This window comes from Camelus ferus, chromosome 9 (genome assembly GCF_009834535.1).
Source record: "Camelus ferus isolate YT-003-E chromosome 9, BCGSAC_Cfer_1.0, whole genome shotgun sequence".
Taxonomy (NCBI): domain Eukaryota; kingdom Metazoa; phylum Chordata; class Mammalia; order Artiodactyla; family Camelidae; genus Camelus; species Camelus ferus.
Window position 1 is genome coordinate 36,021,384 of NC_045704.1, and position 16,058 is coordinate 36,037,441.

The following is a 16,058-nucleotide window of genomic DNA, read 5'->3' on the forward strand; positions in this document are numbered from 1 at the left end:
GCACTTGGTCCTGGAGTATAAAAACGCACATAAATCCAACTGCCAGCAGATAAAGTCTCACCCTGCTTTGCTAATGGTTTCATTTTGAAGGGGGAGGAAGTGAGCTATTTTGGAAAGTCCTGGTGCATGCTCAAACCAGGAAAAAGCAGTTAGAAATGTGCGTGAATATCCAGGAGAGGAAGTGCTGCAGGTCCTGGGGAACTCCCCTCCATTTTCAGAAGACTTAAGCTAGGCTGACCCTGAGAGTTCCCGCAGTCCACTGCTCCCCATGCCCCTCCCAGCTCTCAGTGTAGATGGTCCTGGGCTGCTCTCTGCTCCGAGGAGGGCTCACAGTGAAGCTGGTTTCTCTCCCTGGGATACCATCTGTTGGGCTGCACCCCAGCTGGCCTGCAAACCTTGTAGTTGTCCAGCTTCGAGACCAAAGAGTGAGCCCCAAGACAGAGACAGAGACAGAGACAGAGACAGAGATAGAAATATCAATGGCTTACTGGACAGGAGATCTTAAGCAAAAGGGCCCGGAGCGATACCCCACTGTTTATGGTTGACAGCAGGCAGGACATGGAAGCAATCTTCACTACTCCGGGGAGTAAGGGGCTACCATTCATAGGAGTCAGGTGGGCTAATCAGTTACCAGGGAAACCAGTAACTGGAGCCTGTCCTTCACAGCCCCTCAGGTTAATGACCATCACGAGGGCGGGTGTTTCCCTTTAATAAACTAGCAGTTGGAGCCGTTCTGGCCTAAGGATTAGAACTATCACTAGCTGGGGCCAGGTGCAAGTAAATTCATGTGAGTCAGGTGTAGATGAAGCAGGGCCTGGTCGAGCAAGGGGTGTACGCAGAGCCAGAGAACAGCCATCTTGAATGGCCTGACCATACACCATCACTACCATCCAGGCCTCCTACTCTAGCAAGGAGCTCTTCTCAAGCCTCTCGGATTCCCAGTACATCTGCAGAGAGAGGAGGGGGTGGTTGATTCAGGAAATCCCTCCCTGGTCCGTCTGGTGTCAGGCACAGCATGTTGTCAGGGAAATACGGCTCCTTCCCTCCAGGACTTACCACCTGGCTGCCAGGGAGAGAAGACTCCTACCTAGAGTCTTAATTCAGAGGAAGAGGCACCGTGAAGAATGGAGGGACCGCACAGCAGGAGGAGGAGCCTGCCTGAGCAGAGGCCAGGAGGCTGGGATGGCAAATCTCAGGAGAGCTAAGGAGGGCCTTAAATACTAGACGAAAGCACTTGGACTAATTCCTAGAGTTTCTTTTCTGGGGGATGGGAGCACAGTAGAAGGCCAAATTCTCATGTCTTTTTTGTTTCAGCATTAAACAGACTTTTTCCACGTTGAAGGTAGGTGGTCTTGGGACACCTGGAGAAATAAGCCCTGTATTATCTCATGTCTTGAAGAAAGCAGACAGAGGGCCCTAAAGGAAATCACACAACCGGATGATCCAGCCTTTATCTCGGGACCCTTCTGCCCATGTATCTATTGGGAAGACACTTAGTTTGAAGAAACGGGATCCCGGTGCTAGGGATTAAGCAAGTGGGGAGGACAGGAGAGCACTGGCCAGCCGGCCGCTCCCTGGCCTTGGTTTCCCCTCTGTGGAATGGGATGACAGTCACAGCCCTCCACAGGGCCTGGGAGGGCCCACTACCATTTGGGGGGTGGGGGACAGGAAGAGAGAGTGGGTTGGGATGTCCTTTCTCACTGGCAGGCATATGGATGAATGCCCGCCCGGGCAGGCTGTGGGGTTATTTGCCTGGGGGTGACGTCTGTGCCCTAGGGAGCTCACAGCGGGCCTGTGATCTGCTGGGCGCTCTGAATCCATCCAGAACTTTCTGCTGTCCACGATCCCCACAGTGGCCACCCCTGAGGTCATGTCTCTGAAGTATGGGCTGGAGGAGGGTTTGGGGACCCGAGACTGATGGGGAGGCTTTCATTCCCCTCCTAGGCCCTTCCCAGGCAGAGCTGCAATGCCTCTGACTGTCCAGTGATCAAAACTTGGTCCCCTTCCCTCAAGGCATACTCCCTGCCAATGGCAGTGCACACCAATGACCCAGCCAGAGTGTGGATCCCTGTTCCTGGTTTACCTGGAGAATATTGTCTCTGCCACCCCACAGATGGCTCAACCCACCTCAAGGGCACGGGTCTCCTTATGGCAGCCTGATGTGGCAGAAAGAGCCCTGGACTGGGAGGCTGAGGCCTGGTTCACAGCCAACCCCGAACCTCAGTTTCCCCTCCTATCAAGTGAAAGTGTTAGACCTGATGCTCTCCAAATTCCTTCTTGATGCTGACTTTGTGGGACACTTGTCCACATGAGGTGACTCTAATGGTGGAATCTCAGACACCATTACTGGGGCATGCAGGGGATATTTTGGAGAAGGCCCTGCCGGGACCCTTCTGCTGCCTTCCCTGCAGGATATGTTGAGCTGGCCCTGCCGTCTTTTTGAACATCTCTGTGTGTGGGTGTGACTTTGGTAGGAGGAAGGGAATGGGAGCTGGAACTACCCTGGTGGGTTTCTCAGCCTCCCCCTTGGTCAGCAGAAAGCAACTGTCAGACCATCTCTCTTCCCTCCCCCACAGCATCAGGCCCTTTCACTCCCTTCCCCACCTACTATCAGAGGTCCCTTCTCTGCTTCTGACCAGCTTCCTGCATGAGCTGTCACTCATTCTCTGCTCCATGTGGTTCCAGTGCTAGACAAGAAATATGGGACCATGGGGGCATTAGATCCAGAGGATGACAGGGAGGGTAAAGGGCCCTCACAGTGGTCTGGTTTCTGGTAGAAGAGGAGGAGGGAGCCTCTGATAAGCCAATCAGACTTTTCCATGGAAGAGAAACCTCGTGAGCACCAGCCAGACCACCTTATGATGCTCAAAGCGTATCTTCTTCCCCCCTCAGGCTAAAATACAAAAGATTTCTTTCTGCCATCGCAGTCTTGGGAGGTACCAGGCCCCAAGGAGGGTATGTGAAGAAAATTCCTCACTGCCACATTGGCCAAATGGGATGGGGAAAAAGCATAGAGGACAATGGCATATGCAAAGTCCCTGGGGTAGGAGGGACCATGAGAGAATCAAGAAACTTAAGGGGGTGCCGAAGTAGCACAGAGAGCAAAGTGGAGAGGGAGAGAGATGAGGTCTGGGTCCACATCACGGGGTGCTGAAGGGGCCCAACCTTTATTTTGACAGCCAGGGGAGATGGCCAGGAAGCAAGGTCTCAGGTGGAGCTTGGCAGAGGGACGCCCCTTGAGATTTGGGAAGATGTGAGAGGAGGGCACCATCCTCTGAGTCAGATTCCTTCCAACCCCTCCTCTGTCCCCTCCAAATGCTTTCTTGGGCCTGTTTCTCTTCCTCCCTCAGGGTCCAAAGCAAGGGTCTGACCTACTAAACTGACCAGGAGTACTTATAGGGGCTGGCAGGCAGGGACTCTGGCAGAAAGAGTCAAAGTCATTTCACTAGTCCTGAGTCCAATGTGGAAATTCCAAGCCTTGGGATGTAAGCCTTTGGGCAGATAGGAGCCTTACACTACCCAAGAGAGCACCCTCGAAGAGCCCCCTCCCAGACCTTGATGCCCCAAGGACAGTATCAGGATAAGCTGGCAGCCCTGGGCAGCTCCTTCCTCACATGGAAACTTTCACCACCACAAGAGGCAGACAGAGCTTGGACTCTTGCCCCTTGTGGACCCCAGCTCAGCCGGGACCCCAGAAGGCCCTGGAGCTTATTTCTTATTTCTCTTTTTTGAATTTTTTATTGATTTATAATCATTTTACAATGTTGTGTCAAATTCCAGTGTAGAGCACAATTTTTCAGTCATACATGAACATGTATATATTCATTGAGACATTTTTTTCTCTGTGAGCTACCATAAGATCTTGTGTATATTTCCCTGTGCTATACAGTATAATCTTGTTTATCTATTCTACAATTTTGAAATCCCGTCTATCCCTTCCCACCCTCCGCCCCCTTGGCAACCACAAGTTTGTATTCTATGTCTATGAGTCTATTTCTGTTTTGTATTTATGCTTTGTTGTTGTTGTTGTTTTTTTTTTAGATTCCACATATGAGTGATCTCATACGGTATTTTTCTTTCTCTTTCTGGCTTACTGGAGCTTATTTCTGCTCCAGAAAAGTGCAGCCCCTCAGCTTCCTTCACCGTCTCAGCCGGGTCTGCACCAGAAGGGCACCTACACGTCAGTGCCCTTAGCAGAAGGAGATGTGGAGTCCCAGAGGTCGCCAGAACAGGACTCACCTGCTGGACCCCTCTCACCCCTCTCCCAAGTCCTGGCGCCTCCACCCGAGCCCAGAAGCTCAAACCCAGGCCTTCATCCAAATACTAGGAATTCCCCTAGCCTGGGTGGGGTCCTGACCCTGACACAGTCAAACCTATTCCCAGAAGGCCACACTTGGCTGCTTCCTCTGGGGAGGAGACAAGGGCTGCCCAAGGCCAGGTCCTGTGGAAGCACATCCTGCCACCTGGGTTGCTGACCCACAACAAGATGGGGCCCTGGTGTTTGGAACCAGCCTCAGGCAATGGAAAATGCAGGGGGAAGGCTGGGCCTTCAAACCTGGATTCAAATCCCAGGACCCTGAAATACTGGTTCTGGGGCCTTCTGTGCCTCAATTTCCTTGTCTATTAAATGGGATGATACTATTTTCCACATAGGGTTCTGGTAAGGACTGGGTTAGCCTAGAGGGGGTATCACATGGTGGCCAAGAACAGGGGCTCTGGAGCTGCCCCACCTGGGCCATATCCCAGCTCCTCTGCTGTTAGCTGTGTAATCACCAGCATGTTACCCTCTCTGTCTCTGTTTCTTCACCTGTAAAAATGGACATAATAGGGCTGCCATGAAGATTAAAAGAGTAAGCACAAATACCCATAACACTGTCTGGTATGTCCTAAGTGCTCACAAATGCCAGCTATGGGTTATACTTCATAGAGATGAAGTACTTGGCACAGAGAGGTGACCAGTAAACATGGGCTCCATCCTCTGGTCCCTCTGACTCACACCTTATGTTTCCTACCCCCGAATCCAGACACTCAGCATTCCCTCTGATCTCCCACCAATAAAATCTTATTAGCTTGTTCACACTCAAGTGTAAATGACTGATGGCCATTCAATTGATACCAGAGGAGCTTGCACACCTTCAGCCAAGGAACGATGTGCTAATGGTGGACTTTCAGGCCACAGGTCAGGCTGAGGGTAGGGAGCCTTTGGGAAGGTAGCGCTTCTCAGATTAATTGAAGATAATATCCCACAGATTATCTTCAGTGATAATCTTCTCAGCAGGCCAGGTATCTCCAGGGTGGAAAGGACACTGGGTTCAAGAGCCAGCTCTGTTCATGACTGCTGTGTGACTTTCAGCAACTCATTTGACATACCTGAATCTCAGCTTCTTCATCTGCCTAATGGAATAACTTTTCTTCTGCCGTAGGACTCGAACCCAAGGGTGTCTGACACGGATGGTTGTGCTTGTGACCACTACTTGCAGTACCCTCACACCCACACACATCTGGCTTGGGAGGCAAGAGGGCAGAAGATCTGGGAGTGAAAGCTGCTTTACTGCAGGGATGCCACAAGGAGGTTGGTGGATGACCTTCTTACTAGGATGGATGTATCCTCTGTAGGAGGAAGAGAGCTTCTGTCCCCAGAGGAATGCAAAAAGTCGGGGAGGTTGTAGTAGAGCTTTGAAAGGGTAGTGGATTCGTGGCAAGTTCCTTTACCTCTCCCCTCTCTGAGTCTGTTTGCTCATCTGTATAATGGGGAGCTTATTTGCATCTGTATGTTGGGTTATTTTGAGGATTAGATGAGATAAATTCTTAGATAGTGCTTAGCACCGTCCAGAAGGCCAAGCGCTCAGCTAATAAGACCAATTATTGTTAGTCTTTTCTCCCCTCCCTTCATCCTGGGGAGCACCGCAGAAAAGGAGGCAGGACCCCTGGGTTGTGAGTCTCCTGCTGCACTGCGAGCACCTCCTTCCCATCCTGTCCCATCTCTCCTTAGTCTCCAGGGAGGCAGGGAGAGTTGAACTCAGCCCTCACTCCTCTGCCTCGGTTTCACATCCACGAAAGGGGCCAGCGGCCCCACCCCCACCCCCGACCCTTGGGGCTGTCTCTGGGTGCCGTTCGCAAAGGTGGCTGAGCGCCAGGAGGCGCGGGGAGCGGGAGCCCTGCAGGAACGGGTGTGCCTCCCCCGCCCAGTCCGCTCGGGCGCCCGGCCCGGGCACCTAGAATCCACGTGATTTCCCGGCAGCAGCTCTCAGGCTCTCAGCACCAGCCGCCTGGGTGCTCTCGGCGCCTACTTTCAGTTTCGTGAGCAGCGCGGCGAAGCTGGGAGCGCAGCCGGTGAGTGCCCAGCACTTCTCAGGGCTGCGGACCGGGCTGGGGCGAGCGGCGCGGGGAAGTTCGGGGTGCGGATGCCGCGCGGAGCGTGGAGGAGTGCGATGCCAGAGGGCTCTGGAGCAGGACCTACCGGTGGCCTGGTGGCTGGCTGGAAGGATGGTTAAGGTAGCTGGCTGACTGGATGGTCGGGAGGACAGAGGCTGGACTGATGAACGGTTGGGCAGATGGGGCGCCGGTGGCCGGGCAGCCCTGCCACCCTGCGGAGTTTGGAGGATGAGTTGCGAGCCTAGCCGCAGAGAAAAGCAAGTCAGGGTTAGCCGGGTTGGGTTTCGGGACGCGGTCACGTCCCCCTTCACTCCTACTCCTTCCCACCCTCGCAACGCCCCGTCCTGAAACTTCAACTTTTAATTGCCTTTTATAGAATTACGGAAGTTTCGCTGTTCATTGCACACAATTCAGACTTTTTAGCTTAAAAAAAGCTTTTTATGATGGACAATTCCAAACAGATGCCAGAATAGAAGAAATAGAATTAGACTGAACTGTATGAATTTGCCGGGTTTGATGCAACCAAGCCCCGTGTAACCGCTACTCACCTTCAACAGTCATCATCCTGGACCAGCCCAGTTTGGTTCCTACCACAACTCATTTTGAAACAAATAGCAGACAGACATCACAGCATCTCAACTGAAATATTTCAGAATGAACTAAAAGATAAGGAGTCTTTTGTGGGTGGGTAAAGCTCAGTGGCAGAGTGTGTGCTTAGCATAACAATGCACACGTCCCTGGGTTCAGTCCCCAGTATCTCCATTAAAAAAAAAAAAAAAAGATAGGGAGTCTTTTAAAAAAAACATAACCGCAATACCATCAGCATAGCTTTAAACATTTAAACAATAGTTACTTAATGTCAAATTTCCATAGACTATTCCTGATGAACGTTTTACCCTTGTAAATAGGTGAATACATGGGTATCATTTTGTTACTTGCCTTTTGCGTTTCCAAGTCATTTTCTGCCATTTTCTCACCCAGGAGATCAGGACCAGGAGTTTTCAGGGATAACCATTTGGGGAGGTGCAGGGAGGCCCCCACCTTCAGCACTGTTTGCATCTGTTTTATAAGTTGAGGTTCTTAGATTTCCTTTTCAAAAGATTGGGGGCAGGGAATAAAAATAAATAAATAAAAGGTTGGGGGTTCTGCAGACTTAAAAAGCAGTTGGAAAACCAGGACTTCCCAGCCTCCCAAACCTGGAGGTAGCAGTAGGTGGGGTTTGCCCTTCTTTCTCTGTAAGAAGCAATAAACCCAGAAAAGCACTAGGCTTGGTCTCTTTCTGCAGAACAGAAGGAGAGACCTTCTGATGATTTCATGGTCCATCCAGCCTCCCCATCCAGCATACTCTCCTTAAAACTAACTGAACGATAGTGCCAACTGCCAGTGATTGTGCCCACCTGCCTTGCCTCCAGAGCACAGCACCCGCTTGACTGGACCTGGTGTGGGAGGCAGACAGACCAGGGCTCTCTGCTCCTTGAATTTGCTTGGTGACCCTGGACTATTTTATCTCTTAGAACCTGTTTCTCATCTGTAAAACGGGGATGATAATATATCCTTTAAAGTGTGTTTCACAGGTTGGATGAAATGAGGATGCCTGTGCACAGTTAACCTCAAGATATCGCACAAGCATGAGAAGTGATGGGTCCTTGAAGAAGGCAGACAAGCAGAAGGGAAAGTTCTTTGGAAGGGTTTCACAACATGCTTAGCCTTATTCCTTGACCAGATGCAGAGGTGACTGGATATTTGTAGGGCCAAGTCAGTCTCCCTACACCCTCCACCACCTATACCCCTCTCCCCTCTGAGCAAAATTCAGCAAAACAACTTAGTATGTCTTTCCCCATCTGTTACAGATTGAATTGTGTCCCTGAAAAAGGTGTGTTGAAGTCCTAACCCCACTGCCTCAGAATGTGACTATTTTGAAATAGGGTCATAGCAGATGTAATTAATTAAGATGGGGGTCATACTAGAGTAAGGCCCTTAATTCAGTATGACTGGTGTCCTTATAAGAGAGGAGATCAGTGTAGGAAGATAGAGACACAGGGAGAAGGCAGCCACTTGACACACAGGCAGAGACTGGAAGGAGACATTTACAAGCAGAGAAAGTCCAAGAACTGCCTGCAACCACCAGAAGCCGGAATAGGCAAGGCAGGATCCATCCCTAGGGCTTCAGAAGGAGCATGGCCAGCTGACATATTGATTTCACACTTGTGGCCTTTAGAACTATGAGAGAATATATTTCTCTCATTTTAATCTACCCGGTTTGTAGTTCTTTGTTGCAGCTGTAGCAAAGCTAGGAAACTCATTTCCCACCCCAGAATCTCTCCTCTGCTTCCCACCCAGAATGGCACTAAGCATTAAGCAGACAAATACAGGTGCATACACTTTGTAAAAAAAAAAAAAACAAAAACTTTTTGTAGGCATCTGAGGCTGTGAACTACTGGTTTTCTTTACCGGATCTATTTTTGAGTGTTAGCTGGGAGCCCGAAGTCTACCTTGGCTGAAACTTAGCTGGCACTAAGCAAACACTCAGATGAGTTGAGAAGAAAAAAGTCTGAAAAATTTATCAGTCTGGTGATTGGTGCAGGCTTTCTGGAGAACTGAAGGCTTTTAGTCCCTCAGACCACTCTGAAGAGCATATCTCTGCCATCCATGGACCTTGAAACCAGGCAGAAGCAGTGAGGCAGGCAAGCACTTGGTTGTATGTGGGACTTGTTACCTATAAAATAAGCATACTTGTGTAACCTACACTCCGTCTGGGGTTTCCGAGGTCCTTGAGAGCTGGGTGAAGTTGGTGGGAACCCCCATTCTGCTCCTTTGGGAAGCTCTAAGTATTCTCAAGTTCTCTGTGGATCTGGAGAGTGGGGACGGGTGTGAGCTTAGTTACTCTGGCCACCTCTGACCCAGACCCTTCTTGCTCTGCAGTCATCCTTTCTCCCTAGTAGAACAGGGAAGGAAACCAGTAGTTTTCCTGGAATGAAAAGGTGGGAGGCCTATGGAAACATGAGTTTACTCATTTATCCTGCTTGTTTCGATCCTGTTTCTCTGGGATAGAACATGTGTGCCATCCTGTGAGTCAGGCCGAAGTCTTCTGATAAACTCCCCAGAGACAAGACTATTTCCCAGAAAGCATTTAGAGCCCTTCTGGCTAGGATGCCTCTGACATTTGGCAAAGGAGAATTCTTTCAGTGAACCAGAGGGAACGTTAAGTTCACACTCAGATGACCTCTGTTCTCAGTTTGGTTTTCTTCCTTTTAGTCTTTTTTCTCTGTGTATATATTTCTATTTTTTAAGCAGACTCATACATAAAAGCCAAAATGGAATTATATTTTTTAAACTAAATAATTACAAAACTGTATGTTAAAGGAAGATTAAATGTTATGTCACTTTAAAATTTTTATTTTTTAGTAGCTAATACATTGGTACAGTAAAATAGTATGAAACATAAAAAAAGGTACATAACAAAAAATTAGTCTCTCCCCCTCCTGTCTCCCAGCCACCTGATAACCCTTCCTGAACACAACAAACGTCAGCAGATTTTTATGTCTCCTTCCAAAGATTGTCCAGGTGGACCTTAACAAACATGAAGAGATATATAAAAACGTATATCTATATATATATGTTTCCTCCTTTCTCACAAATGATAGTATACTGTATATAGTGGGGGTTTTTTCTTTTTTAAAAAATTTACTGTAATTTGGAAATATGTCCACATCAAAACAGAAAAGAAAATCTTCCTTTTTTCATTTTCTTTAAACAGCTACATAGCATCTTACTGCATGGTTGTTCCATAACTGATTTAACTATTGTTGGGCATTTAGGCTATTTCCTTCTCTTGTTATCCCAGTCAGTGCTGTAAGGAATATCCTTGTTCAAGCATCGTTTTTGCCTACATGAGAATGAATCTTTAGGGAAAACATTTAGGAGTGTATTTACAAGGTCAAGGGGAAAATATGCAGTTTGAACTTTGATAAATCTGGCAAATTACCCCCCTAAAGTGTTGTACCATGTGTGAAGAAGCCAGCTTGCCACCCCTCCCCAACACGTGTTATCAGACTTCCATATTTGCGGATCTGGGAGACAAATAATCGTGTCTTTTTTTCTTTCACTTCCCGACCTATGAATGATTTGGGGCATCTTTTCAAATATTTAAAGGTTCCTTGTAGCTTCTTTTCCATAAACCATTCATGTCCTTTGCCTACTTTTCCATTGGGTTGTTGGTCTCTTTCCTGTTGAGCCATAAAAGCACTTTACATATTAAGGAAATTAGCTCTTTGTCTGTAATATGAGTATACTGTCATCGTAAGTGGCTACTTAGTTGTCCAAAGAATGGCTGAACCATAATCTTTGTTAACCATTTAGATTTAGTCATGTTTTCTCCTATTACACACGGACTGTTGCCTCTATTTTATATAAAAAGCAAGATGTGACATTTTAATTCTTTCCATAGCTCTTACCAGAATTCCTCTCAGGGGAGGAAGTATCTCTGGGAAAATACCTGGGTAGGATTGGGGTGGTTGGGGCCCATGTGCAAAAAGGTCAGAAGGGACCAGCTCATGGGGGGCGGGGGCAGATCTTTGCATGGAGCATGTGTGTGGGCTGGGGGTGCAATATTTGCTCCTGGAAGGAAGGATGGAGGAGACAGGAAAGAGTAGAGAAGGGAGGATGGGGAGAAGGTGGAGAGAGGCTAGGCCACACCCAGAAAAGACCCCCAGAAAGTTCTCAGGGGTAAGATGGCTGAAGGGCATTTTCTGTGGGGTGATGCCCCTACTTCATGTGAAGGGGGTACTGACAACACAGACTCTGGCTCGGGCTCTGCTCTGCAATCATTAACCTGCTCTGCCCACACATGCTGAGTTTCTGCAGCATGCCAGTCCCTGCACTAGGTACTGGGCTACAGCTTGGGGCACGACAGAGTCCCCGCTTTGGGGAGCTGACGTGCCAATAGAAACAGACAATATACAAGCACACAAAGATGAGCAGTGGATGGTAGGTAGTGGTGACTACAGAGAAGGTAGACAAGGCAAGTGAAGGGGTAGGCATGCTGGGGGCAGAGGGAGTGTTGTGTTTGGAACAGAGAGGCCAGGCATGGCCTTCCCATAGGGGCCCTTGGGACAGCTAAGAGGAGTGAGGTGGGGAGCCATGCACCATGATGGTGTCTAGAGGAAGAGGGAACCAGGCAGAGGCAATGGGGAAAAGAAGGAGGAGGAGGGGAGGGAGGGAGGAGGTGGGGAAGGTGGAAGAAGAGGGAGGGGAAGGAGTGGAGGAGGGAGGGAGACAGAGGAGGGAGGAGGACTTGTTTAAAGCCAGCTGGGCTCACAATGCTTCCTTGAGTGAAATTTTTGCCCGTAATTTAACGAAGGGCTGCACCTGGGGCGGGAGTCCTCTGTCAGAGGAGGTCTCCCTGTGTGGATGCCGGAACCGTCCCCAGGCCACAGCACTTCATGTGGCTCCGTGTCCGAACCAGTTTATCTGTATCAAGAAAGGCGAGGCGGCCCCAGCTGACATCTAGCGTGGTGGTGAACGTCCTGGTAACTAGAGCTCGGCTCACAGTCTGGATGGTTTCCTTCCGCTGGGTTCCCAGGGTGGACTTCTAGAGGGAAAGATGGACTTCATTTATATTTTTAATTTTTAAAGTTGTGTTAAATAAAATAACATAAAATTTATCATCTTAACCATTTTTAAGTGTACAGTTCAATGCTATTAAGTACATTCACATTATTGTGAAGCCGTCATCACCATCCATCCCCAGAACTATTCATCTTGTGCAACTGAAATCCTATGCCCACGACCCGATAACTCCCCATTCTTCCCTCCCCTACCCCGACACCCATTATTCTACTGTCTATGGATTTGACTACTCAAAGTGCCTCCTAGGGTGGAATCATGCAGTATTTGTCTTTTAGGGACTGGCTTATTTCATTAGCTTAGATATTCTCAACATTCATCTATATTACAGCATATCGCAGAATTTCCTTCTTTTTTTTTTAAGTCTGAATAATATTCCATTGTATGTATATATCACATTTGGGTAATCCATTCATCCATTGATGGACACTTCAATTGCTTCCATATTTTACCGATTATGACTAATGCTGCTATGAATGTGGGTGAACATATATCTCTTCAAGATTCTGCTTTTCGTTCTCTTGAGTATGTATCCAGAATCCAGGATCGTATGGTAATTCTGTTTTTTTTAAGAAACTTGCATACTGTTTTCCACAGTAGCTGTACCATTTTATATTCCCACCACAGTGCACAAGGGTTCCAGTTTCTCCACATCCTCAGCAACACTTGTGATTTGTGTTTTTTTGATAGTTCCCATCCTAATGGCTATGAGGTGGTTTCTCACTGTAGTTTTGATAAGCATTTACCTAGTGATTAGTGATGTTAAGCATCTTTTCATGTGCTTGTTGGCCATTTGAATAACTTCTTTGGAGAAATGTCTGTTCAAGTCCTTTGCCCATTTTTGGATTTCTGTTTTGTTGTTGTTGTTGTTGTTGAGTTTTAGGAGTTCTGTCTATATTCTGGACATTAATATATGTTAAAATATATTTAAATTATTAAATATACATTATATTAAAAATATATATTTTGCAAATATTTTTTCCCATCCTATGGTTGCCTTTTTTCTCTGTGGATATACAGTTTTATTTTGTTTTTTAATTTTCATGAAGTCCAATTTGTCCATTTATTCTTCTGATGTCTGTGCCTTTGGTGTCATCTGCAAGAAATCATCAACCAGTCCAATGTCGTGAGCTTTCATCCTGTGCTTGCTTTTAAGAGTTTTATTGTTTTGGGTCTTACATTTAGGTTCTTGATCCATTTTGAGTTAGTTTTTGTATATGATGTTAGGTAAGGGTCCAACTTCATTTTCTTTTCATGTAGATATCCAGTTATATCATTTGTTGAAAAACTGTCATTTCCCGTTGAATGGTCTTGGCACCCTTGTCTAAAATCATTTGACCATATTCCTGAAGGTTTATTTCTAGGCTCTCTAGTCTATTCCACAGGTCTATATGTCTGTCTTTATGCCCAAACCACACTGTTTTGATTACTATAGCTTTGTAGTAAGTTTTGAAACCAGAAAGGTATGAATCCTCCAGTTTTGTTCTTCTTTTTCAGAATTGTTTTGACTATTTGGAGTCCCCCGAGATTCCATATAAATCTCAGGATGTGTTTTTCTGTTTCAGCAAAGAACATCATTGGCATTATGATAAGGATTGCACTGAATCTGATCTATAGAGGTCACTTTGGATAATGTTGACATTTTAACAATAGTAAAATAATAACACTAGTCTTCTGATCATGAACATGGGGTGTGTTTCCGTGTATTTATGTCTTCTTTAATTTCTTTCAGCAGCATTCTGTAGTTTTCATTATACAAAAATTTAACTGCCTTAGTTAAGTTAACTTCTAAGCACTTTATCCTTTTTGATGCTATTGTAAATGGAATTGTTCTGGTAATTTCCTTTTCAGATTGTTCATTGTTCATGTATACACATATGATTTTTGTGTGTTGAGTTTGTATCATGCTACTTTGCTGAAATTGTTTATTAGTTCTAACACCTATTTTGTGGAGTCTTCAGGGTTTTCTACATATAAGATCCTATCATCTGCAAGCAGATAATTTTACTTCTTCCTTTCCAATTTGGATGTCTTTTATTTCTTTTTCTTGCCTAATTTTTCTGGCTAGAACTGCTAGTACTGTGTTGAACAGAAGTGGTGCCTTGTTCCTGATCTTAGAGGAAAAGCTTTCATCTTTGACCATTGAATATGATGTTTGCTGTGGGTTATTCACATATGGTTTTTATTATGTGGATGTGGTTTCCTTCTATTCTTAGTTTGTTGAATTTTTTAAATCATAAAATGGTGCTTAATTTTTGTCAAATGCTTTTTCTGCATTAACTGAAATGATTATGTGGATTTTTTCCCCTTTATTTTATTGATGTGTTGTATTACACTGATCAGTTTTCATATGTTGAACCACCCTTGCATTCTGGGAATAAATCCCACTTGGTCAGGTGTATAATCTTTTTAATAGGCTGCTGAATTTAGTTTGCTAGTATTTTCTTGGGAATTTTTGCATCATTGTTCATAAGGGATATTTGTCTCTAGTTTTTATTTCTTGTGTGTTTTTGCCCAGTTTTGGTATCAGGGTAATGCTGGCCTCCTAGAATGAGTTAGGAAGTGTTCCTCCTCTTTAATTTTTTGGAAAAGTTTAGGAAGGATTGTATTAGTTATTTTTCAAGTGTTTGGTAGAATTCACCAGTGCAGCCAAGGTCCAGGGGCTTTTCTTTGTGGGGAGATTTTTTTTATTGCTGAAGTATCTCCTACTAGTTATAGGTCTATTCAGATTTTCTACTTCTTTGTGACTTAGTCTTGACAGGTTCCTAGGAATTTGTCCATTTCATCTAGGTTATCCAATTTGTTGGCATACAATAGTTCATAGTACTCTCTTATAATTCTTTTTATTTATGTAGAATTGGTAGTGATGTCTCCACTTTCTGATTTTAGTAATTTGAGTCTTCTCTCTTTTTTCTGAGTCCAAAGGCTTGTCAATTTTGGTGACGTTTTTGAAGAGCCAACTTTTGGTTTTATTGATTTTCTCTATTTTTTTTCTATTCTCCTTTTCATTTATTTCCATTCTGATTGTTAGTATTTACTTTTTTCTGCTAGCTTTGGGTTTAGTTTGCTTTTCTTTTCTAGCTCCTTAAGTTGTAAAGTTAGATTGTTGGTTTGAGATCTTTCTTGTTTTTTACTATAAACATTTATAGCTATAATATTTCTCCTTAGCCTTGCTTTCACTGTGTTCCATGAGTTTTGGCATGTTGTATTTTTGTTTTCATTCATAACTAAGTATTTTCTAATTTCCTTTGTGATTTCTTTTTTGATCCATTGGTTGTTTAAAATTGAGCTGTTTCAGTTCCACAATTCTGTGAATTTTCCAGTTTTCTTTATGTTTTGATTTCTAATGTCATTCTGGTCAAAGAAGATACTTTGTATGATATCTGTCTTTTAAAATCTATTGATACTTATTTTGTGGCCTTACATGTGACCTATCCTGGGAAATATACCATGTGCAACTGAGAATGTGTATGCTGTTGTTGTTGGGTAGAATATTCTGTATTTGTCTGTTAGATCTAATTGGTTTATTATGTTGCTTAAGTACTCTATTCCCTCACTTATCTTCTATTTGATTATTCTATCCATTATTGTGAGTGGGTATTCAAGTCTCCAATTATTGTAAAACTGCCTATTTCTCCCTTCAATTCTATCAGTTTTTGCTTTGTATATTTTGGTGGTGTATCATTAGATATGTAAATATTTATAATTGGCATATCTTCCTGCTGTATTTAACCTATTATTAACATATAATGTCCTTCTTTGTCTCTTGTAATCATTTTTGATTTAAAGTCTACTTTATCTTATATATGTATAACCACTCCTGCTTTCCTTTGGTTACTATTTTCATGGAATATCTTTTCCCATTCCTTTACTTTCCACCTGTTTTTGTCTTTAAATCTCACATGAATCTCTTGTAGGCAGCATATAATTGGGTCATGTATTTTTATCCTATCATCCAATCTCTGTCTTTTGATTAGAGAGTTTAACTCATTTACATTTAAAGTTACTACTGATAAAGAGGGACTCACTTCTATCATTTTGTTATTTGTTTTTTTATA

General features: G+C 45.0%; 1 protein-coding gene across 8 annotated transcripts in view; it reads left to right on the forward strand.

Annotated features, from left to right (window-relative positions):
* Nucleotides 1-6,074: 6,074 nt before the first annotated feature.
* Nucleotides 6,075-16,058, forward strand: part of NLRC5 (NLR family CARD domain containing 5) — an 80,913-nt gene continuing 70,929 nt past the window's right edge. For 6 of the 8 annotated variants that reach the window (XM_014563852.2, XM_032486372.1, XM_006190132.3 and 3 more), the window contains exon 1: nt 6,340-6,495. The gene's annotated coding sequence lies outside the window, so the exon portion shown is untranslated. The other 2 variants (XM_032486370.1, XM_014563853.2) reach the window with 2 other exon arrangements.